The 25,855-nt window shown below is 35.8% G+C and overlaps 1 protein-coding gene across 2 annotated transcripts in view; it reads left to right on the top strand.

Moving 5' to 3' along the window:
- The first annotated feature begins 219 nt into the window (after positions 1-219).
- The window catches only part of LOC128854760 (major royal jelly protein 1-like), a 66,577-nt gene continuing 40,941 nt past the window's right edge, over positions 220-25,855 (top strand). For both annotated transcript variants that reach the window (XM_054089135.1, XM_054089136.1), the window contains exon 1: positions 220-503. The gene's annotated coding sequence lies outside the window, so the exon portion shown is untranslated. The remainder of the gene's footprint in view (positions 504-25,855) is intronic.

Raw genomic sequence — 25,855 nt, 5'->3', positions numbered from 1 at the left:
GCGCCTGGTGGGCGAATACTAAAATTAATTGGATGCGCCTGCGGGGCAATTTTTACTATTCCTCATACCTAGCAGCAATTGCAGTGGCTGCAACTGTTGGATTTTTTCTTCTTTTTGTTCGGTTTTTTTCGCTTTCTGTTTGTATATTTGAGCGTTCAATTTTTCACGCGTAATATCTGGTTTTGGAGAGCGTAGCAGAATTTAACTGCCATTGTAATGGATTTTCAAAAGCAGTCGGTTCATGGTTATTGCGCCAAGCTGACGTGCTCTTGCGAATGCGGCAGAAAATTACCGGGTTGTAGTAATAAAAGTGGTTTACTCTTTTAAAAAGGACTCATAAATATTTGTGACCCAAACTGAAAAAAGAAATAAAACGTGAAAGTGTTAAACAGACGATGGTGATTAGTTAATCACATTTGAATAAGATATTAAATGTAATACAATTCTTTGATTGAAAGTGTGTATGAATAAAATGTGTTTTTGAAGATTAGCCAAAAATACAGGTAATAGTTGCGCATATATGAAATGAAATATTATATATAAATAAGTCTGCAAAAAATGTGGCTATTTCCGGCAAGAAATTTTCAAATACGTGCGCGAATACAGCAAAGAGTTCCATATAAATAAGTGAACATTTTCAAGCCAAGTGATCCAAGTATTTTTGTCATGTTCGTCAATTCTACTAAAAATAGGTTTATTTGCAGGCTTGAGTATAATAAGAAGTAAACTGAACAAATTGTGAAAATAATTGATAATTTTGAGAATTATTCAATGAAAGAAATTTCGATAATGAGATACTTAAACTGGTCTTCGGTCTTTTTTAATATTTTTATAATTTTTCTTTCTTTAATTTTTTCTCAAAGAAGAAGTAAACTGAGCAAATTTCGAAACAAATGTAAGATCCCAGAGTTATTTATTTATTTATTTAATATTGGAAATTTTGTTAAAGAGTTTTTTAAAATTAAATATCTTCGGTTATCTATAAAATTTTTATAAACACTTTTTTATTTTTAAGGGTAAATTATTAATTTTAGAGGCAAAAAAGGAACGGCTTGTTTCTGTCACAGGCTTCTTCCCTTTCTTAGATTTCTACTAAAAAATATATACGTTGTATTAAAAATTGTTTTTCTTACAAAATATACTTTCTAAAAGATTTGTTGGCCAAAATTATAATTTTTATTAAAAATGTTTGACAAAAAATGTTTTTGTCGTATTTGGAAAACACTCCCCCAAAGATTTTTTCTTATAAAATATACTTTTGAAATAAATTTTTATGGAAAATTTTATATTTTTTATTATATTTTTTGAAAAACACGCCTCCTAATGTTTTCTTATAAAATTTTTTATAAACTTTTTTTACTAAAAACTTTTGGTAAACATTAAACATTAAGACTCTTTGTAATAAATACATAAATAAATAGAGCGTACACTTCTGTATGTGTTTGGCCGAGCTCGTTCTCCTACTTGTGGCGTGCGTCTTGGTGTTGTGCCGCAAATGGAGGGACCTACAGTTTTAAGCCGAGCCCGAACGGCAGACATTGTTTTTATGAATAAATTTACCATTGCTTGCCGAGCGGCGACCGCTATTAGAAAAAACTCCCGAATGGTAGTAACGCAACGAATCTTGTAAAATATAGTTTTTAAAAAAACTTTTTTTGGATAAATATTTTTTTTTGAAAACCCCTGCAACCCAGTATGTTTCGCAGCAATGGTCGCTGATTATAAATTTAATATACCAATTAATCGCATGTACTATATGTACTTATGTATGTATATTAGGGCGGGTCGATTTAAAAATCGCTCATTGCTCTGTGAAAATCGTATCTAGGGATCAAAATAAGAAACTTTGCCGAAGGAACCATATCTCTAAAACGAATTCTGATGTCCCCCAATTTCAAAATATCACCATTTTTGGCCTTTACATGAAAAAATCAGCTAAATGGCTATGTTTTTTCTTTATTTTTATTTATTTATAATAATATAATATCTATTTTTTCTCTCAAGAAATTTATTTAGTCAGAACTTATGTATTTAAAGAAAAAAATAATTTAAGTGAGTTATAGAAAAGAAACTAAAAGGTTCGACCCAAATTGGGGGACATCAGAATTCGTTTTAGAGGTATGGTTCCTTCGGCAAAGTTTCTTATTTTGATCCCTAGAATATGATTTTCACAGAGCAATGAGCGATTTTTTTGCCTCCCCACAAATCAACCCGGCCTAATGTATATAAATGTGAAAGTTTTTTGATTCGTTTGTTTGTGGCATATTGATTTCTAAGCCGTCCATTTGATTGCGATGCAATTGTTGTGAGCTATTGTGTTGAACATCTGCGAAGGCTTACGAGTTTGTTTGCATCCGCCATGATTGAGATATTAAGAAAAATCGTATTTGTGATGTGATTTGGTTTATATTTAGAAAATAACATACCTCATAATTATATTTTTTTTGTTTCAAAAAATCTGTCCTCTAGATAGCGTAAGGTTGTGAACACACAGCATTACGAGCAAGCAACTTAATATTCCGTTTTGGTTCATACTCGAGATACATTTTAACTACTTAAAACGAAATATTTTTGGAAATTCTGATAAATTCCGTATAGTATATTGAGCCATTGGTAAATTATACCATACCCAACCAAACAAATCTTTGTTCAATTTTAAACTACCTTCCCTCACGAAAAACGTTCAGAAAATCAGTTAAATGAGGTGGTTTAAGATAGCGCTTCATCACTAAAAGTCGATGAAAGTTGATCAGTTCATTGATTTTGTTTTCTGTTGATATTTGCAAACTGATATTTCCACATCTTAACCTTTATAATTGCTGCTGAGAGACATTAGCATTTAATTAGTAGGTACTACTTGTACTTCTCATATACACCCCGCTGCAAAATTATAAACACACCACTATTTTTTTTTTATAAAAAAACTGTATAACGCGTATAAATATTTAAACTTTGTACGAAAAAGTTTTTCAAAATAGGATTAAGCTTACAACTTTTTAAGCAGGGTTTAGAGTTAGAATTTTTGGCTGGAATTTAGAACAATGTATATTTTGGAATTTCTGGCAAACTATAATGTTTTTTTTAATGAAACTTGGTGGAGATGTTAGTGAGGTGTTAAGGAACACTCTTTATAACTTTAAATTATTCGGGAAATAATAATTTTTTAATTATTTACATTCAAAATGCCCTCGGGAACTTCACTATAATTTGCCACATTACACTCTATATTTTTAACATTTCACTAAAATTCACCAAATATACACTCCCACGCGTGTTTGTACCGATTTTTATGCTAATATTCTAATTATATCTATTAAAATTAAATGCAAATTCATTTGGCTATGCAATCACATTCCAATTTTAAGCGCGAACAAGAAGAAGATTGGAATTACTACAGTATGGTGTTGCCGGATGCCTGCAAATGAAAACAAAAATTAAGTACTTGAGTTTAGTGTTAATGATGGGAATGGGGGTTATTGTGCCTGCTTACTACATACACGCATATGACGTTTTAATTTTGGGTTTAATGGTTTTAACACGGAAAGGAGTTTTACGCAAAAATACTGTGGATTGCGTAGCCGGAGTTGGACTGATGAGGGTTATTTTTTTGAAGCGCGGCCGAAGGCCGCCCACGCGAAAAGGAGTTCTACGCAAAAATACTGTGGATTGCGTAGCCGGAGTTGGACTGATGAGGGTTATTTTTTTGAAGCGCGGCCGAAGGCCGCCCACGCGAAAAGGAGTTCCACGCAAAAATACTGTGTTAATTAATTTAATTTAATTTTAATTACTTTATTATTTTTTGTGATACGCTTAATATCATTGTTTTTAAGTTTAAATGAGTTGTATGTTTTTATTTTCAAAATTATTTCTCAACTTTAAATTACAGCAAAAAATACTGCAGTTTTACAATGAACCTTCCACTGAACATCCCTGCGTGCGAACTTCGTTTTCATTTCAGGTGTATGGCAACACCAACTTTTCGCTAAATTATAGAACTTTAACATTAAATTACTTAAAAACTATAAGCCTCCGGCAGGTTCTGTTTTCAGTTTTAAGATGGGGATACACCCCTCTATCACCCCCTTTTTACCGTTTTTTCCGGAGCGATATACATTATACTAAATTTTAGCGGAATTTTTTGGTTTTTAGCTCTATGAAGTTTCAAATGACCACAAAATTGATTTTTTAAAAATTGGTTTTTTTCCACAGTGTTTGGTTTTTTCTTTGTTAGAAGTGAATCAACTTGGTTAAACTTTTTCATTACCAGTGCATTAGCCACATGTTGTGTTTTTTGTTTTATTTTATAGGTGAACCCTATACTGGTCCGCAATACTGGATCATGCTATTTATTGACCATGTAGCTTTAAATATTGATGTATCGCGATGCGGATCGCATAAGTTTGAAAATTTTGAAATCCGGATCACGATCCGCGGATCACGTGATAAGGTAAATATTGAACGTGTAGGCTTCATACATGCTTATTACGCCACTGGCGTAATTTTTTCTTTATGTCGGAAGTAGAAAACGAATTTCTTCAATGGTCGATGTCTACGATAAAAATTATTTAATCTATTTTAAGCTATTTATTTAGCATTAGAACTTTTTTTAATTGTTCTGTTCCGTTTTTCAAACTTTGAAAAATAATAATAAAATAAACAATATTGGCGTCATAAAAATGTTTTTGGTGGCGCCATCTTTTTAATGAGTTAGTGCTTTGGAAGTTACATCCCTAGCTGACTTCCAGTGAAAGCTCGGGGATATTCGCTTGAGTGAAAGCGAAGTTATTGCGTCTAAGGTGTCAGTATGTTTGAGTCATCGGTACAAAAATGAGTTTCGAACAAGGAGCTAATATCAAATTTGTTTTAAAATCGTTAAAATGTTTAGCAAAACATTTGGGTTGATGAAAAAAGTCTATGGTGATGATTGTCTATCTCGATCCAGGGTTCATGAGTGGTTTACACGTTTCAGAGATGATTGTGAGGACATAAATTACAATGAACAAACGGGTCGCTCAAAATCAGTAATCACCGAAGAATCCATCGAAATTGTTCGTAAATTTATCAAAATTGAACCGAAATCATCGTTGGAATTCATGGAATCGGAGTTGAATATCTCCAAAACATCGATTTATGGCATTTTAACTGATCATTTGGCTTACCAAAGGTCTGTACACGTTTCATTCCGCACAAGTTAACTGATGACCAAAAATTGCTCAGAATTCAACATTTGAAAGACTTCATTAAAGAGGCGAGAAAACTTCTGACGAGAACTTCCTTTACAACATTGTAACTGGTGATGAAACGTGCGTTTCCAACATGAACCTGAAAAAAATCAAGTCGATGCTCATTTGTTTTTACGATTGTAAGGGAATTGTCCACAAGATGTTTTGAAGCGTTTGTTGCATCGCATTCGTCGAATTCGCCCTGAATACCGAGAAGGAAGAAGCTAGCGCTTATTGCATAACAAAGCACCATCTCATCGATCAACTCTTGTGACTGAATTTTTAACTGGACATCGCATTTTACCAATCAATCACTCACAGTAATCGCCTAATATGGCCCCTGTGACTTCTACCTATTCGAAAAATTGTATTTGGGCATGAAAAGAAAATGTTTGTCGTTCGTCGAGGTCATCCAAAAGGCTTGTACTAACATCCCGAAGGACATTCCGGTCAATGACCTGAAACACTCTTTCGAAAAACTTTTAGATCGCGCAAAACAGTTTATCGAGACCAAAGGGGACTATTTTGAATAATCAAATCGAAGTTATCAGAACAATCGTTTGTATTTTAGCTCAGTCTCGTTTATTTTGTACTTCATCTGGCATAGGATTTGTTCTTTACAATTTTGTCCGCTAACTATATTACTATATTTGATATATGTACAATTTTGGTTTTGTATATCTCTGGCTTGATCGCCGATGAAGAAGTAATTTCTGAATAAAGATATATTAAACTTTTTTCAAATATTAAGTGGAAATATTAACTTGCTTAAGTTTGAGCATCCGCAGCTACCATAAATTCCATTTTCTTTCAATACTACGTTTACCGGTATTTCAATATACCGCCGACGCGTCAGAAGCATATCCAGTAATGTTTTAGCTCAATATACGCCATCAGTAACACTTTTAATACATTTTTATTCAAATTTCGATTCCACACATTTGAAAGAGTATGACAAATCTTTCCTTTTTCCTGCGAACGCTTAAAAGCTCTCAATTCCCATACATAGGGGCCTTCCCCTTTCCATTTTTTGAAGCTATCCATGCATAAAACCAAATGTGGCCTTTTCGTAAGACTGGAAGTGCTGCTTAACCAGGGCATAGTTAACCGTTGTTGCACTTGGAAATTATTTCAGGTACGAACGAGTTTCATTTAACGTAGTTTCATGTAACGGCGCAAGAGGAAAAATATAGTATGCACGCGCCCAACACCAGTGGCTGCTAGCTATTGAGCATGAAGCCTTCTTTTTCAAACGCAGTATCTCTCACTCCTATAAAAGAATTAGTGTGGCCACAACCTTCATTCACATTAATGTTTTTCTTCTCTTTTTTTTTTTTTTTTCGTGAGAAGAAATATATGGCAGAAAGTTTTCCAATAAGAGTGCTCGAATGAAGCCAAAAACGATTTGTTCGGTATTTTAAAAATTGTTTTTGGTTACAGTGTCGAGCAAATGACCGCCGCGACTCCACGTCAGTGGACCACTTTGAATGACTTCTTCGAAAGAGACTCAATAGCATGAATGATACGAATTTGGTTGGCTTTCACAGATTTCAATTAGCTAAAGATCTGATCAATCGCTATTAAGTCACGTGATCTGGGTGGTCAGTGTATGTCGCCACCACGTGAAATGCAATGCTCTCGAATCAATAAATATAATTTATTCCATAAACTATGACAAGTAATGTTTTTATATTGACTCTTGTTTATGAGATACATACCATCTATCAAAGCCCATAAACAGAGATTAATTTTATTGCATTTTTTTAATATTCTTTCTCGCAGCTACTTTTTACCAAGTCTGTTAACAAACGTCTATTTTATGATGCCGGTTCAAGAATGATAGAAAACAAGATTGTGCCGTGATATGAGTAAAATGGCAACCAAGAAGAAGGGGAAAAGTGTAATGTAAATGGAAAGCCAAGAGTGATGTAATAAATAGGGCACATCTACATTTAAATTTGTTTGTTTGCTGTAACGCGACTTAATTGTCAAATTCGTCAAGAACAAAGTAAAAGACTTTCGGTATTCCGTAAATCGTGCTGTGAAAAACACGTCTATTCCCACTGTAGAAAAGGCAAATTTATTGTTGTGTACATCTATATAATATAGATTTTTTGATGCGCTGCAGATTATAACAGGACTCCCTCGATTTTTGGCTTCTGGATGATACTGGCCATCTACAGCAGGTACAATTTATATTATTGTTAGTGGAACAACATAGCGCACAAGTCAACCCAAGTATTTCACGTGCTCGCTTATTCAGTGGGATTTTTCCCCAAATCACGCAAATTGCATACTCCGATACTGTCCTGTCAGCACAGGCTATTCGAAAAGCACTCACCCTATAAGCCTTCCTGACCTCTAACAGGTGTGTTTCTCGTGTTTGGGATCAAATAGGAGTGGCATATAACAGGAGAGAGTCTGCCACATTAGATATAAGCCGCCACTTTGCCCCTGAGCTCCGCCAATGTTCGGCAGCATCCGTGTTAGAGCATTTGTAACTATGGTTCGGCAATAAAGTATGAGTCACTCCAAAAAGCATTCCTCTTCCAATTCACTCTTTACACTTTTATTATACACTTGGACACGCGAGTTGTGTACAAGTCCATTAGAATTGCGTAGTGATCACTATGGGTGTAGCGTTTGGGCCATATAGCGTTTGCTTTCTGAACCACCTATTTTTTTGATAATGGTAACACAAATGACATGTCAAATGTGTTCATAATTTACTTAAAGGTTTGACATTTACGAAATGGGACGCTATACTCTTGAACAAAATTGCGAAATATTGAAAATCTATTTCCAAAGTGGTGAGTCTTCTTCTTCTTCCCCGGTTACAGTAAATGGCGAGCGTTACCGTGATATGCTCAACTAGTTTTTGTTTCCAAAAATTCAAGAGGATGACATGGACGACATTTGGTTTCAATAAGACGGTGCAACTTGTCAAACTCGAACTTTTGGCTACCGTTTTTGAATTCCGATATCAATTGGCTGTATTGCTGTCTGTAATGTACGGGTACTAGTCTTTTGTTCTGCTAAAAAGCTCTCCTTTTTGGGTACGTCTCAATGTAAGAACCTCTTCAATCAGCGTCTTTGTGCTATCATTGACTGTGACAGCCCATAGAATATCAGCATATGACATTTTTTCTGATTTGGTCGTAATAATGTTTGAATCAGTTTTCAGCCTAATTATTTTCTTAGAGCGCTTATTTTTGGGGCCTTGATTGAATCTTGATCCACTCCTCCTTCTCGTCCGTTACCCTAGAGGTTATTTCAGTCTATGCGACGAGGGAATTTTGCTTCTTAGTACATAAAGAGGTTTTTAATAAGCGGTGTTAATTTGATGTTCAAAGAAAAATGCTATTTTTTAATATAAATGATCGGATGTTTATTCCAATATAAAGAGGAAGGTATGCCGTTAATAGTGGAAAATAACATCAGGCAAATGATCACCATGACCACGCTTACAGGACAATATCCTTTTCATGAAATTTTCCATGACCGAATTACATTGCCCTATATCCTGGATAACCTCCCGAATTCCATCTTTGAGGTCTTGAATCGGCCCTGGGCTGTTGGCGTAGACCTTCTCTTTAACGTGGCCTCAAAGAAAAAAGTCAGAACATGTTAAATCACAAGATCTCGTTGGCCAATTGTGATTACCCCTTCGAGAGATAACACGGTCCGGAAACTTTTCCCGTAAAAGATCAATGGTTTCGTTGCTTGTGTGGCACGTAGCGTCGTCTTGTTGAATGTAAACATTGTCCAGATTAACACCATCCAATTCCGGCCATAAAAAATCTTTAATCGATAGCGCAATCCATTCCCCTGTAACACCTGTTATTGAAAAATCCTTTATTAGGTTGTTCAATAAGTTTTGTGGTTCGATAAGAAAAACACAATTTTATGGTTTGAAATATACTTTATTATTCAGCATAGTCTCCCTGAATATTACTCCAACGAGATTCCAATTTATGAATTCCATCCCTGAAATGAGAATTTGGAATGGTTGCAAAATTTGCTTCCTTCCACAGCTGTCATGACCTCATCATTTGGATGTTCTCATCAGATGGAAGTTGCTAGGAGCTAAATAAGGTGAATACACTACATTTTATTCATTGTCAAAATGCTCATGGGACACAGTGCATTGCCCTGATAAAAAAATTTTTTTTTGCTTTTGCAAACTGGGTATTTTTTACGAATATTTTCTTCAGCTAGTCTAAGAGGTTACAATAATATTCCTTACGCAACCCCAAAAAAAATGATGCTACCATCTTTTTGCCGATTTCTGGACACGAACTCGTTTCCGACCCGAAGAACCAGGAGCATCTTGTTTTGATTTAGGATCATGGAGATAGACCCAAGTCTCATCAATAGTTAAAGAATTTTTGTTCCATTGTTAGCGAGTATGGCTCCCATTGTGCACACAGCTTTCTACTAAATTCCTTAGAATCATAGAGTGACTAAGATTCTCCCACATGGTGCCCCTTTTTTTAGGATTTTTGGTATTGTTGGGCGTCCTTGTCATGAATCGTCAAGGCTTGTACGACCACTTTAAATTCAACAACCCATTTTATTACTACACTAATTGATGGCGGACAATTGTTATACACTTCCAACATTTGTTCACAAATTTCCTTTGCGTTTAAACCTTCTAAAAATAAAAACTCAAACACTGCACGATACTTAATTTTTTCCATTGTAGAAACTACTGTGACACGTCGATACTAAATGGCTTGTAAACAGAGAATGAATTTATTTATTGAAATGAAACTTCACATACGCAAATATGAAGAGTGTACCAATGTAACAAAAAAAGTAGTAGCAACGCCCTCTCTTATCGAACCTAGTAGAAGTAATTTACATTCACCTTTTCAAAGACAAAGTCTCACAAACAAGTTCAACAGTTAAGATTTTTCCTCACAGGGAGCGTGGTAGCAAGTTATTAATATGACTACTAGTAATAAAATTTTAGTGTTATCGCCCCACGTCATAAATTCAACTCCTTTGAACTATTAACAAAAATAATATTGCCTAAAATGTCAGTTGAATAGATAAAAATGTTTGTTGGTAAACAAAACAGGTTCTCATTTGAATCGTTAGCATAAAATGATGCCTTCAGCTTGCCTGGCAGGAAAAGTTGTAACTTCAACAGATTATCAAAAACCTATTAATTGTTTTCTCATGCATCAGTTTGGCCTAACGCACGTGCAGTCGTGCAAACTGCAGCAAGCTAAAAAAAAAGAAAAAACCATAATTATAACATGTTTTATGCACGTTCGAAACATAAGCCATTGACGTAATATGGCTAGTGATTAATGTTGTAGAGCGCCAGCGACGCGGCGATAAATTTTGTCAACATGACTCCATGCACTACTGCCGCATTGACGGCAATCGATGGTGCAGCTGTGTCAATTTAAATCTGCCCGAAATATAAAACTTAATTGATTAGTCATTTGAGCGTATGGATAGGCATTAATTAAATTTAGAGTAAATGCGAATACATATGTTTGTGCTTGTGTTTATACATACATAATACCAGTATATGTATGCGCTTTAGGGCGGGTCAATTTGTATAGGCTCAAAGGCTCTTTTTTTGCATTGTTCCTAGCGTATTAGGATTCTACATTAAATTGCAAGAAAAAGTGTATAGTAAAGCAAAGCTGTAAAGTTAGTCTCGAGCCCTACAAATTTTTAAAGAAGCTATCTTTAATTAATATCCTATTGCCAGAGGTAGTTATGGCCAATATGGTCCAATATTAAAAAAATTACATTTACAGTGGATTTGCCATAACTCTCAAGCTTAAGTTCGGCCCATTGGATAACTCGTACGAAATCTATAAAATGATTTCTTTTGGAAATTCGCATTTTTTACCAGCATCGCGTCTGATAAAATTGCTATATAACTCGTATTAATTATTCATATTGCTCTTTAATTCATTATTGGCGAAATAGTAAAAAGTCACAAATGATTTTAATTATTACTTTTCCTTTTGATTTCTCAGTTGATAGCAAAATATCGCTAACACAAAAATCGCGATAATTCGTAATAATTGGTGGTCCCTTGAGTTAACGATTTGTCTCAAATTTATTGCAATTTTCTTTGTAGCGCTATCTAGCGGTGCTATAAATATAAAGCAGATATTAAAAAAAAGTTCTTCGTCCTAAAAAATCCCCAAGTATAGTTTGCATTAAAAGTACTCGCAACACTATCGTTACTTACTTCTTCATACAAACTCTGTACTAATGAAAATAGCTTTCTTTGGAATTCGGGGCTCCAAATTTAATTTAGAGCTATGCTTCTAAATATGCTAGGAACGAAGTCAGGAAAAAAATACCCGCCCTAAAGTACTTATATGCTTATGCAGTAACTGCTGTTCCAAAATTTATATCAATATTTGAGTTTAACTGCTGTTTGGCTCACCCGCCATGTAGTGTGATTTAGTTAAGGGGCCACCCGGCAACGCAAGCAAAGTGCATTCAGCAACCAATCAGACTGAAGAATTTCAGATAGTATTTGCAGGCGAAGTCCCACTAAGTATAATATAAAATGAGTTGTCGTTTTATGGTTTCTTCACACCCGTTTGATGTTGAGGTTGTCCGGAGGCAGGACTAGAAATTAAAAGCCAAATTAAAAAATTATTACTAGCGATAAAATTTTATTTCAATAACTATTACAAAGAAGTCAAATGCGAATTTTAGTTTTATTTTAATATTTAAATGAAGCATATTTTTCGTTAAAAGTGAAATTCAAGGAGTGATCGGATATATTGATGGTAGACACGTTAAGATTGTGGCACGGGAGAAAAGTTGTCAGCCTCTATATCATTGTCGTAAGGAATAATTTAGTATAAACGCAATAGTTTCTTTAATAGGCGATTTGGCACACCGAACTGAAAAATCGATTGTGTCCCCTTCATGGATATAGAGTATTTCTTTGAGCTCAACTTAGTCCGACTTACTCAAATGGTGAAATATGTGTATCCAGGTGCTTGTGCTGCTATGTATTAGTGCCGGATACGATGCCAGCACATGATTGGTGGATTAATCACCCTCTCTACATAACCTGGAATTTCCAAAGGATTATATTATCAGGTTAGTAAGAGGATAATTCAATCGACCCTATGATAAGAAAGTACCGAGAACGTTTAAATAAAACAAAACAGAGATAAATTTCAGGCAAATTTATTTTATCTCCTTCGAAATATGATCCGTCTGCAGAACACACACATGTACCAACGTTAAACCCAGTCCTCCATGCACCCCTAGTAGGCCGACGAAGGGATAGCCTTCAGCTCCTTCGTCGCATTCTCTTTGACCTCCTCTATCGACTAAAATCTCCTTCCACGAAGTGGTAACTTTAGCTTGGGAGACAAAAAGAAGTCACACGGAGCCATACCAGGTGAATACGGTGCTTGCACGATGGTATTTACTTGGTGTTTGGTCAAATAATCCAGCACAATTTGGGCTCGGTGCGATGGCGCGATATCATCATGCAAAATCCAAGAATTGTTTGCCCACATTTCCGGCCATTTGCGACGGATAAATACTCATGGTGCACTACACTTTGGCAATCGAAGAAAACTGTCAACATCATCTTCCCGGTACTTGTTGAGCATAGGGTATAATGACCTGTTAGAGTCCTTGTGATGGGTGCTGTAAGGGTAGCTATGCTTGTCTTGTTTGCGTTGCCTTCAAGGTTAAAGTGAGCGCATCTTTATATTGCGTGGACTTCCGCTTGAAATATACTTGAATTCTTGCCGAAGACTTCAGAGTAAGTTTTCCCCAGGCCCCCTGTCTATATACCATGCTTATGATGATCAGTTTTATTTTGTCAGTTTTAGATAACACTTCCTAAGTAGTTTTATTGCCCAGTTCTGTATTGAAGCGTTTGACAAAACTGAACAAGGGTAGCTCAGATCCCATTTATTTGAATCATTTCTATAATTCTTATAATTCTTTTCTATCCAAAAAGCGACCTGCCGTTTAACTTTCAGAGAGTACTTTTCAACTGTTCACACAGCAATGGGCTATGCAATGCCACAGTCCTTTTTGAAACTGAAAACTGTGTGATCGAACGTTGTGTTATATATTTTCTGATAAAGTTATATAAATTATGTGAAAGTTAGTATCAGTAATTTGTTGCTAAGAAATAAACTGATTGTGAGTGAAGATGGTTGCAGTTACAGTACAAAGAATTTAATAATATAATTTCGCCCTGCACAGCTCAGTTTGGGAGACCGAATTTTTGAAGAGTTGTTAGAAGATCTAAATATGAAATATATGTGTTCACACGTTTAAACTTAATTTTTACAAGAAATACAAATAAATTTCTGAACTTTATCGCCCAAAAAAATAGTACAAATCCTATTTTTATACCTATTTTAGACAAATATTCCACAAACTCTTCATCCAATTCCACGATTTTTAATTCGGATTTTCAAAAAGATTTTTTATGCAGTTTTATAGCTTTTTGATAACAGCTTATTTCAGTGGAATAGAGTGTTGAAGTTGCTGAAAAAAAATTTTTATAATTTTTTTTTCTCGACGGTGTTGCGCATTTTTATCATATGCATTACATATTTTTATGTGAATAAAATGGCTAAAAAGAGAAAAGTAGTCAAAACTGGTCGAAATGTTGATATAATTGAATATTATCATTTGTCGGGGGCTATATATGTATACGAATAATCATTTTCATAAACTTACTTCATAGCAATTTTCAATTCGATCGTAATCACTGGATCTTAAGCGATAATCCAAATTTTATTAAAAGTTCTTTACATTTTTTTGTCTTGGAACTTGTATACTTGGCTTTTATAGTGTAAAATTTTTTAAAAAGTATTTTAAAGCTAAAAGTATTTTAAGTCTTATAAGAAAACTATGACCCAGTTCAATGTCCTGGACAAATTTTTTTAAAACTTATATATTTCTCTATGCGAAGTGGAGTTAAAGAAAATCCAAAATTTGTCTGGAAATATAATACATCACTTTGAGAAATGGCTGTTCTAATATTCCAACCATAGTGAAATTTAATGGCACTTTTTCAGAGAGTTTGCCTGACTCCGTAAAGCTCTTTTTCACTTGAGATCAGTCGATTCGTTCAAAGCTTAATATTTATTTCCGATATAATATCAGGGAGTATTGACTGTGTAGATCTACTCGGCCAATTAAGTTCCAATTTTTCTAATAGAGTACTTCACTCTCTAATCCATTTCATATTGAAGTTCTCAGATCTAATCGGCTTTCTAAAAGTCTTTATCGTGTTTTTGCGATGCCAAAGTCTCTGTTTAAGCCGCTCGTTGAGAACTATCGATATCGATAACTATAATTTGTCAGCTAAGAATGGTAAACTGTGTTCAGTAAGGTTTGGCAAGTCATTATGACGTTTAAGGCCAGAACAATGATTCTAAATTGTAGAAACTTATTTTGAATAAAAAAAAATCTGTACGCGAAGTTCATAGAGAACTGACGGTGCTTATTCCTTTCGAAATGAGGAAGGAGCTGCCGTTACAGTGAATGGCGCCGCTATCAAGCCAGGCTGACTGAATTTAACTTTCCAAAAATGAATGATCTAAGCATCGACGATATTGGGTTCTAACAAGATGGCCCAACTTTCCACACAGCGCACTTGATAATCAATTTATTGCAATATTTAAGCCAAATTTATCTATTCGATGAATGGACAATATAAATCGTAGCCGCGGAGGACACATCAAGTTAACCAAAAAGTTTCCGGAGGTACCCATTGTTTATGGATCCGTTCAGGTCATTGTAGATAATGATTACCAGTGACCAACTTTGCAGCAACATGACCGCGTTTATATCGTCAAAGGCTGAATCTTACTCAACACTCATCAAAAGCATCATTACTAAAGACGAGACTTGGGCTTATGAGTATGATAATCAATCCAGATATCAGTGGAGTGAGTGAAGAGTTCCGAAGGAACTATAACCAAAAAAGCCAGTCAAAAAAGAAAGCGATGCCTACGGCATTATATGTATTACAACGGTGTTGTGCACCACGAATTTTTGCCAGAAGCTCAGACAATTCATAAGGAATATTATTTGAGCGTGATGCGACGTCTACGTGAAGCAACTCACCAAAAAAGAAAGGATTTGTGGAAAAACAAGTGAAGGATTCTGCGCCATCATTATCCGTCAATTTCTGACCTCGAACGAACACCGTCCAACAGCCATTGAATTTATCTGATGTGACTTCCTTCGATTTTTTTTCTGCTTGCGATTCAATAAAACACTACGTGGAAGGCGTTTTAACAGGCGAAAGAAATTAATGGGAAAACCGAAGACTGCTCTGATGGGTATACCAAAAATAGAGTTCAAGAAATGTTTCGAGAGTTGAATCAAACACTGATATAAGTGAGTTGCAGTTGATGTGGAGTACTTTGAAGGTGATAATATCACTTTTGGGATTAAACTTGTATTTTAAATTTTCTGAATATTTTCCGGGAACTTTTTAAACAAGTTGGTAATATATCAGATTATAATAAGAAAATCATTGCGTCATCCAAAGTATATCTGTTTTTTGTTATCATTTTAAGCGCTCAAGTTCTTAAAAAAACACCCCGTATTTATCAAATTAGGTTAAGTTAGGTTAGGTTGAAGCGGTTATTCACTCCTGGGACACACTCAGGCTCATGGCCCATTGTGAGCCGCGGGGGAACCTTATTCCTCCTAAAACCAATGTTTACTTTTGAAAAAATTTATATGATCCTTAATTCCGACAGAACCGAGTTCTTCTAATTCATTAAAGCTTTGTCTACCCACAATGGCTAGTCTACGTCTGGATAGAGCAGGACAATGACACAGAAGCTGCGGGTTCGTCTCTTCCTCCTCTAGACAACTTCGGCAGAAGTCATGTGTTTGCATAACCATTATCTTAAGTAATAACTGAAATCAGTGTGTTAAGACTGTCTCTTATCTCTTTTTAGTAGAAATTCTGTGCGTTTAGCATTGAGAGTCGGCTACAGCTGCCGGACAATTTTGTAAGTAGCTTCATTTCGCCATCTTTCATTCACTACTCTTACAATTTCTTCGAGAATACGTAGTTTACATGTTTGCAAGGGTATATCTATATCATTGTATATGTACTCATAGTCAATTTGGTACCGACTTTCGCTAGTCCATCGGCTTTGCAGTTCCCCTCAATTCACAATGGCCAGGAACCCATGTTATCATCTCGATGCGCTGCATTTCATGACTACTTTGTGAGGAATTTTATCGCCGCTTGGTTATCTGGATTGCATCACACTGTACCCGTGTCACGGCTTTCATTATTGCCATCAGTGCAGACTGAAAGACATTACAGTAGTCGGGAACCTGAAAAGAGGAGAGGAACCTGAAGGAGATCTCCAGATGCTCGGAATATACACCTCCGCCCACCCTACCCTCGAGCTTTGAGCCATATGTTTATGCATGGATGGACTCGCCCTGTCTTACTTCGTCCCGTTCCCACTCTTCCCTCGAGGGTACGTTGTAATGGCAAGTATAGGTGGGACTGTATAGTACATCTGTCCGGGAAGCCCCAACGTGCCACACATATAGTGCTTTCGATGATGTGGTCGACATTGCACCGGACCTTGTCAACTCTTTTAATGTTCCCGACCTCTTCCAGCGCATTCCCCACGATATTGCAATACCGTAGTAGAGAATTGGTCTATTTACTGTACAACAATGACAGTGAGCCTTCAGTTTAGCTTCCTATCCAGTACGAGTCCTAGATATTTAGCGCTTTCTGTTACTTTACCGGGGCTTCCCCCTGAAAATATTTGTTGAAGAGCAGGTGTTATATGTTTTCAGCTGAACAGTATCAGTTCCGTTTTTTCTGGATTTACTTCTAGTCCGCTGAGGGCTCTTTGTTGAAGTTCACACAGTGTTGAAAAGTATTTGCCCGGGATTGCTATTACAACATCATCGGCATATGAAATTAACCTACCTCGCATGTTTTCAAGTTCCTGAAGTATATTATTGACCATCAGGTTCCACAGAAGTGGAGAGATTACCCCAGCCTGTGGTGTAACCCTGTTTGGAAACTTCTTAACGGATTTTTCACCCAAATCTGCACGTATTGTCCGCCCGATTAGCATTTCTTCAATGAACGAGACAAGCGCTCTACCTAATTTAGTGCTTAAGCTGCTAATTAGTCTAGTAAGCTTTTAATTAGTAAGGTGTCTTACTATTGACGTGAATAAATACGCTGAATAAATAAATTAAAAAATAAATAAAAAAAATCAGACTTTAATTTGAAGTCTCTGGTAAGTGTAAAGTGAAAATTTTCTCAAAACCACGAGACGTAATCGTGTTCAGCGCACAAAAATTCATCAAAAACCAGTCTCGTATAAAAGAAATAAATTAATTGAAACTTGCATACATGTGCTATTAGTAACTTATTTAAATTATTTACTGCCATTTTCCATAATATCGCCAACCCAAAGACACATTTTTATTGCTGCAGTCAAGTTTTATATCTGTAACTTATCTGGAAATTAGTTTCAAATCAAGCACAAAATGTCCACCAAACAGCCAAACACGCAAGTGAGCTAGTCTGCGTCTGCTCACAGCTGCTGGTTCCGTGAAACAAACAGTTTGGACAGCCAAGTAAGTTGAAAAAGTGCTTTCCTTGCCATGTCTGGATGCAGCTTTAGTGGCGGCAGCGTCAAGTCGCATGTTTAAGCGAGTTTCATGATAAGCGAGAGCTACGAGTATTCAGTTATTTGCTAGGCGCAACAAACTTAGTTTGGATTACAAGACGAAAAGCGTGACGCCTTGACGCGCCTACCTGTTAACGTGTAAATGTTGTTTCGTTTCCTACTCATGTTTGCTCACTCACGGCCGGTGTTAAGTAATTATCTGTTTTCCGTTTTAACAACTTTGCAGTTGATTATGTTTAGTTGGCTTATTGCTTTATACTTTATTGCTTTTTTTAGATAATTTCATATACAAGATGAAATTTATATCTGTCAAAGCATATATTTTGGCTGAATATAAATTATGCATACGGTTGCTGTACAAAAAAATGCAACATAATTTCTCAATAGTTTGAAACATTAAGAAACCTATTAGATCTAAAATAAAAATAAATAATTGGCGCGTACACTTCTGTTAGGTGCTTGGCCGAGCTCCTCCTCCTATTTGTGGTGTGCGTGTTGGTGTTGTTCCACAAATGGAGGGACCTACAGTTTCAAGCCGACTCCGAACGGCAGATATTTTTATGAGGAGCTTTTTCATGGCAGAAATACACTCGGAGGTTTGCCATTGCCTGCCGAGGGGCGACCGCTATTAGAAAAATGTTTTTTATTAATTTTGCTTTCACCGAGATTCGAACCGACGTCTCTCTGTGAATTCCGAATGGTAATCACGCACCAACCCATTCGGCTACGGCGGCCGCCTATTAGATCTAATCGTATTAATTATTGATTGAAATGTTGTACCTCTATTCTGGTTCTTGTACGTACTAAAAGTAATGCAATAGAAAATTTTTATTGTTGAGATTGCCAAAAAAAAGTGCAGTTCAGCTGCGACCTTTCGGAACCCATTAGAATGGCAGCCCAATTGTCGAAAATGTCGGTAAAATAATAAAAAGTGGAGCCAAACTGGAACCACTTATATTTTTACGTCCTAAGAATAAATTTAATACTTATAAGGTTGCCAATTGAATTGGCTTTAAAGAGCATTTTATATCGCATTAACATTTTCATCTCTTTACTGTAAACCTAGAGAAGTCGGTATATTTTTGAAGCTGATGGTAACTAGTAATCAAACATGAGGCACATACGAGAACTATAACAAAAAAATAGTGGTGGAAGTGCGATCAGCAGCCACCCTAAATGTTCGCCAAGCTGGATTATTGACCAACAATATGTATGTTTAGTTGGATTGAAAAGGAATCTTCCACCAAAAGCTGTTTCCAGTGAGTCAGACACTCAAAAGTGACCAGGAGCGGAAAAACGAACCAGAAGAATTTCACATGTTCAAGCATGTAACGGCATAAAAGAATCGAAGTAGATATAGGCATACCATATATGTATATCAAAAGAATCAGAATGATGCCAGAAGTCGATTTAGTCATGCGTGTCCGTCCGTTCGTCCGTGTGAACAATAGCTGTAGCATAAATGAATATGTTTCAATGAAACTTAGTACACAAGGCAAGTTGGTATTGGGAATAAATAGAATTGGTTAGATCCGGTATTAGTATTATTAATCTCTAATATAAGCCCCGTCACTATTTATATATTGTGCCTAAATTTCCGTTGTCCGTCTATTGGTACAAGCTATAACTCTCAATATGTATGAGTTTATTTAAATCCAAAAGATCAAACTTATATTAGATTTTACTAAACTGTGCGCCCGTATATTATGTTCGATCCGAGCCAAATTTACCACTACCTTACTTACATCATATTTTTGACGTGATAACGTCTTATAATTCGATTTAACAGGCTGCACGCACGAAAAAATGTGTCGTTACCTTGCTCATTAGTGTTACCTTGCTCATTTGTCGTTACCTTGCTCATTGCCGTTACCTTGAATGAACTGCAAGCGAAAGCGCGGAACGAACAAAGCAAACGAACGGCAACGTTCGACATCTTGCTCTCTCCTACTTAAGTGAGCGTATATATGTATGTATATGCGCATATGTAGGTATATAAATTCACATACTTGTATTTGCATATGCCTTCTTCCTGTGTGCATGGTAATAAACCATTGCTCTGTTGAGAATAGGACGATGATAGAAAAAGTAGGAAATGAAAGGGAGTGTTTCGAGTGTAAAGTGTCTTGAAAAAGGCAAATCGATGATGGCGCCTCTTAGTGTTGTTGACTTATTAACGTCTGATGCACAATCAAAATTGAACATATCTTTCATGAATTTGATAAATGTTTCGTCATTTTTCACGTTTGTGTAAATGTAACTTGACCTATTCCATTGCAATTCCATTTACCTCCTCCTCTATATCCATACAAAATATCTATCAAACAAATAAAATTAAAATTTTGTTTTGAAAATTGCAACCATTCCATCAATATTTTCTTATGACGTTGTCACGTTAAACTATCGTCAGTAAACCGACTTTACAGACAACCTCTTTACAACCCCTTACCTCATCAACTTTCTTCCGTATATTTGTTACTTTGTTTAGTTCCTGGTTTGGATTGGATGCACTTATAATTTTATTTATGTTACTTATTTTCGACATGTGTACGGTGCGACATTTAGTCTTTTCATTCCACAAATTTACAAAGTTGAAACTTATTTTACACTTAAACTAATATTAATATATATAAGCATCAGTATAAGTACAATATAGTATGTAAGTATCACAAAATTGTACAGGGTAAAGCGTAAGTACAGCGGTAAGAATTAGCAGAGGTAGAGGAGTAAAGAGAGAGATGTATAAAGGTTAATAACCAAATAAATATGGAACTGCTACGTGGAAACGTTTTTCTGCTTCAATTCTTTTAGTAGGGATTGGTAAGGAATTTTATCGTCTAATAGCACGGTAGTCTATAGCACTATCCTGCCATCCCAGAGGTTGTGGGTTCGAATCCCACGTGAAGCACGGCCCTCGCACTTTTCCAAATTTATCTATTTTACTAGTTTCTAAAAAAAAAAAATTCATTCCTCAACCCCTTCTGACACAAAATTTGAAACACAGATGGCGAACACATTTTAACAGAGGAGGACATAAAACTCAATTCGTTACTTGCTTCTTGGCAAGATGATCACGTCTAATTCATCCTCCGAAGCTGTAAATTAGATGTAGCGTATTCATTCTTCTTCTTCTTGTGATTTTTGCTAAAAAAATTGACAATATTAACACTATTTTTTTATCAGTATATAAGTTTCGACTATTACTTATTTTTTAAGGGATGTAAAAAAGGTTGTTTTTTAAGCCATCAGGTGCTCCTTAAATTGATTAGAATGTTTTTGAAATAAGGTCAAGAAGCAAGTAACGAAAGCAAAAAAGAATAGATTTCTTACGCTTTTTTGGGAATTTTAATGATTTATTTTTATATAAGGGGTGTAAAGGGGGTGAGTTTTTTTAGTGTGGGGATTTTGAAGTTTACTAGAGTCTTTTTAACATTCATATAGGACAAAGATTATATGGATTAGAAAAAGAAACAACTTTCGGCTTTTTGGACACTTTTGATTGTATTTTGTAAGAAGGATATAATAGGGGTGGTTTCAAAAATACCAGGGGGTATTAAAATTCTATGGGGTAATTATCAGCTCGCTTGAGAGAAAAAATATTATTAATGACAATAATCTTGGGATGAAAAAAATGATTAAAACAATAGATAATTACTTCACTCAATGTAAGGGTGCAAAGGGGTGGTTTTTTAAAACTGATAAGGGTGTATCTGATTTTACATCTTTTTAGTTATAATTGCTTATAAAATTAAATAATATATGAGAATAAAACTCGTGCTATTTTTGTATTAAAATGTTTTACAGTTTATATTCATATTTTGAGATTAAGTGATGAGGGTGGTTTTTCAACACTTTCCCCAGGGTTTACAACATTCTAAGTGTCATTTTTCGATTCAGCGAGGTCAAAGCTGTCAGAAAATGATGATCTTTTACAATCCCCAGTCGGGCCAATTTTGTCCGATTTTGTGCATCGTTCTTTACCTATTTCCCTGTAAAATTAAAGAAAAAAAATCTTATTTACCCCAAAAACTTATCCTTTCCATCCTTACTCCCGCAAAATAGTCAGCGCATTATTTGCATTGTGGCTGCTAAAACAAGCAAAAAACAAAGAAAAAGACACAGTGGCGCCCGCAATAGGAACCGGGCAACCGCGGTAATAGCGCAGACACACCAAATTTAGCGAAGTCCTCAACCATCTGTGCGATCCTTCTGGCAGAAAAATGTGAAATACAGATGGCGCTCTAAGCAGTAAGAAGACCTTGTTCCTAAGCAACGACAGGTGGGCATTCCCACTAGTTAGGACTGGTAGCGGCAATCTAATCACCTACCCTGACAGAAATCAAAATAGATTCACGAAACCAATGTAAGACTGAGTCTTGTCGAGGCCCTATGCTCTCGAAAGGAGTGAACAAGTGGAAAAATAGCACTAACTGAGTATAGTCTAGATGCAGTTAATGTTTTATTTTCTGAGAGAACAATGTGATAAGTGCGAGAGGATGCAGCAAAGTTTAGTTTTCGGAAGAGGTAGTCTGGTTAGTGATATCTAATGTTTTATTTATTTAATTTTTTATTTTTACTAGAGTAACAATTATAGATAACTACTACATATAAGTACTAAGCGCTAAGCCATATATCTAATTTTTAAAATAAATAAAATATTTTTCAATTTCTGATAGTTTTAAAAGAACGTTTTTAGTGTATGGCAAAATGTAATCAAACTTTCTTTTACAATATTGATTTAACACCATAAAAACTATTATTGAAATTAAAAACACAAAAAAAAAACAAAAAACACTTAACCTTGAACGACATCCACGATGTCCTCGAAAGTCTAATAGCTCTATTTCAATTAACAGTGATCGGAATCCAGATAAAAGTTTTGCACACAAATATGTACAACAAAAACGACGTAGGTTATTTTGTGTTATTTCATTCCACGTAATTCGCCTAATTTGCATCCGACCTGCAAAAGAATACAGCTAAAATTTTACATATTTGGTTGCTCGTTTACTCTGCTGTACTCACGATGAAAATATTTTTAGAGGTGTGATTTAAAGAGAATCAGCTGATTGACTGACGTAACAGGGGTCATGATAGTGGTTTTTGTACGAAAAAACTGAGAGTGACTGCGACTGAATGAGCGAGTGTGTAAATACTCGTACGTTTGAAATGAGCGAGCAAAATTCTACTATTGAGACCTGTTGAGAATTCTACAGTTGCGCTGCAGGCACCCGACATTATTCGCTCAATTTCATTTTTCACCATAGTTGATGGTAATCTATCATCCTTAGTCACATGGGACCAACCCATTTGAGCTTCAACACCATTCGGAAGTGCACAGGTTCGAATCTCCGTACATGATACACCAAATGATACATAAGATTTTCTCTAATAGCGGCTGCCTCTCGGCTGGCAATGGAAAACTTCTGAATATATTTTTTTATTAAAAAGGTCCTCATAAAAAACCCATTTGCCATTCAGAGTTGGCTTAAAAATGTGGGTCCTTTTATATGTGGATCGTCAAGACGCAAATCACAAATAGGAGGAGCAGCTCAGCCAAACACCCAAAGAAAAAGATGGAAAAATACAACCTAGTATGTTCAATAAGTTTTGCGCTTTGATAAGAGACAGCGTTGTTACTAGCCTAAAATTTTTTTTTTTACTATATTTTGGTACAATCTTCATACGAACGTATGTGAAGTTTCATATCACTCTATCAATTCATTTTTTGTTTACATGCCATTTATACTAAATTTAGTATCGACACGCCACAGTATTTTCTACAATGGAAAAAATGAAGTATTGCGCAGTGATTGAGATTTATTTTTGGAAGGTTTCAAAGCAAAGGAAGTTCATAACGGAATGTTCAAAATGTAAAATGACCTTTTTTCATTACTTTGTGCCGTAGAAATAATCGTTGCAGATTTTGAAGACGATCCATGTCAAAGATGTCCAAAAACAGCACCAACTCCAAAAATCGTAGGAAAAATATAGAAGGCCTCTTTTTTTCGCCAAGACTTAGCAAGTGGCGAATAGATGAAGCAAATGAGGATATGTCGGCAACGTGGGAAGAGAACTCCCTTAAATTACATGTACTGGTAAGGAAGTGCGGCCTAATGAGCTATAGCCATACTCGCTATCGGCGAATCTTAGTCGATAACTTTGTGATTGCTTTCGCATGCAAAATTTTTGTCAGGTTAATCGAACATAGAAATAGCGAGTGGGGAAATGACGAATAGAAGAGACCTAGAATATCGTATTGGAAAATTGTGGAAAGAGATTTAGTAGAAAGTTGTGTGCACAATGGGAGCCATATTCGCTAACAATGGAACAAAAACACATTCAAAAAAAAACAAACACACATTTTGTGCATTGCTTAATAGGGATGTGAGGTGGGTGTATCAGCACGATCCTAAATCAAAACAAGAACCTAAAGAATAGTGTGAAATTGGTTCTTCGGCTCCGAAATGATTTCGAGTCCAGAAATCGGCCAAGAAGATGGTAGCATCAGTTTTTTTTCGGATGCGAAAGCATTACTTGCAAACTGGTAGAACAATAAGTTCTGAATATTATTGTAACCTTTTAGGTTAGCTGAAGAAAAAAATCGTAAAAAATACCCACTTTGCAAAAAATCTTTTTCATCAGGACAATGCACCGTGTCACAAGGGCCCTTTGATAATGGCTAAAATCCATGAATTAACACGTTCCCGCCGGCATGTACCACGTACTAGTGGTGGTGCATACCCAATTGTCTCATCGGGCGGATTTCTGAGAATGCTGGTAACGGTTTTCTGAGCAAAAAGGAGAGAAATAGTTTACATCTAACGCAGGCATAGTCGGCAGCTCTCACTGAGCGATATGCAATTACGATTGCAACAGCGTCGTCCGATAAAACAGTCTTGGAGTTACAGAACCGCCAGATGCCGAGAACAAAAAATTCGGTTGCCGGCGGGAACGTGTTAAATTTCAAATTGCTGGAGCATCCTCCGTATTCACCAGATTTGGCCCTTAACGACTTCCATCTGTTTCCAGACCTAAAAAATTTCGTGCGTTAAAAGCGTTTTTCATCAATGTATTTCAAACTATAAAAATGTGTTTTTTTGTTATTAAACCGCAAAACTTATTGAAAAACCTAGTATATATATGTACATTAGCCCGAGTCGATTTGTGGGGAGGCAAAAAAATCGATCATTGCTCTGTGAAAATCATATTCTAGGGATCAAAATAAGAAACTTTGCCGAAGGAACCATACCTCTAAAACGAATTCTGATGTCCCCCAATTTGGGTCGAACTTTTAGTGTCTTTTGTGGGGAGGCAAAAAAATCGCCCATTGCTCTGTGAAAATCATATTCTAGGGATCAAAATAAGAAACTTTGCTGAAGGAACTATACCTCTAGAACGAGTTCTGATGTCCCCCAATTTGGGTCGAACTTTTTAGTTTCTTTTCTCATGTAAAGGCCAAAAATGGCGATATTTTGAAATGATTGTATGGGGAATCCCCCAGGGGAGTTCCAGGGGGTGTGCCACTGGCATGGGTGGATCGGCCGTCCAAAGTTAGTGGGGGTCGGCCATACATTTGGACTCGATTGGAGCACTCTAAATGGGTCAAAGTGGGATTTTTCGTTCGACCCAAATGGGGGAAATCAGAATTCGTTTTAGAGGTATGGTTCCTTCGGCAAAGTTTCTTATTTTGATCCCTAGAATACGATTTTTACAGATCAATGAGCGATTTTTAAATCGACTCGCCCTAATGTACATATATCACCATATACATATATACGAGTATATATCACCAACAGAATCTAAATTTTTTGGTTTTTTTGTAAACAAATCATTGTCGTAACCCATGTGACGTCAATTAGCTGATCCTTTCGAATTTGATGAGAGCCGGTTAATAGTCTGATCTTGGCCACACCTCCAAAAATCTTTTCACTATGAGTATACCTACCAATAATATTATAC

The sequence above is a fragment of the Anastrepha ludens genome, chromosome 2, assembly GCF_028408465.1.
Source record: "Anastrepha ludens isolate Willacy chromosome 2, idAnaLude1.1, whole genome shotgun sequence".
Taxonomy (NCBI): Eukaryota; Metazoa; Arthropoda; class Insecta; order Diptera; family Tephritidae; genus Anastrepha; species Anastrepha ludens.
Note: the sequence above shows the minus strand (reverse complement) of the source record. Positions and strands in the feature narration are given on the sequence as shown.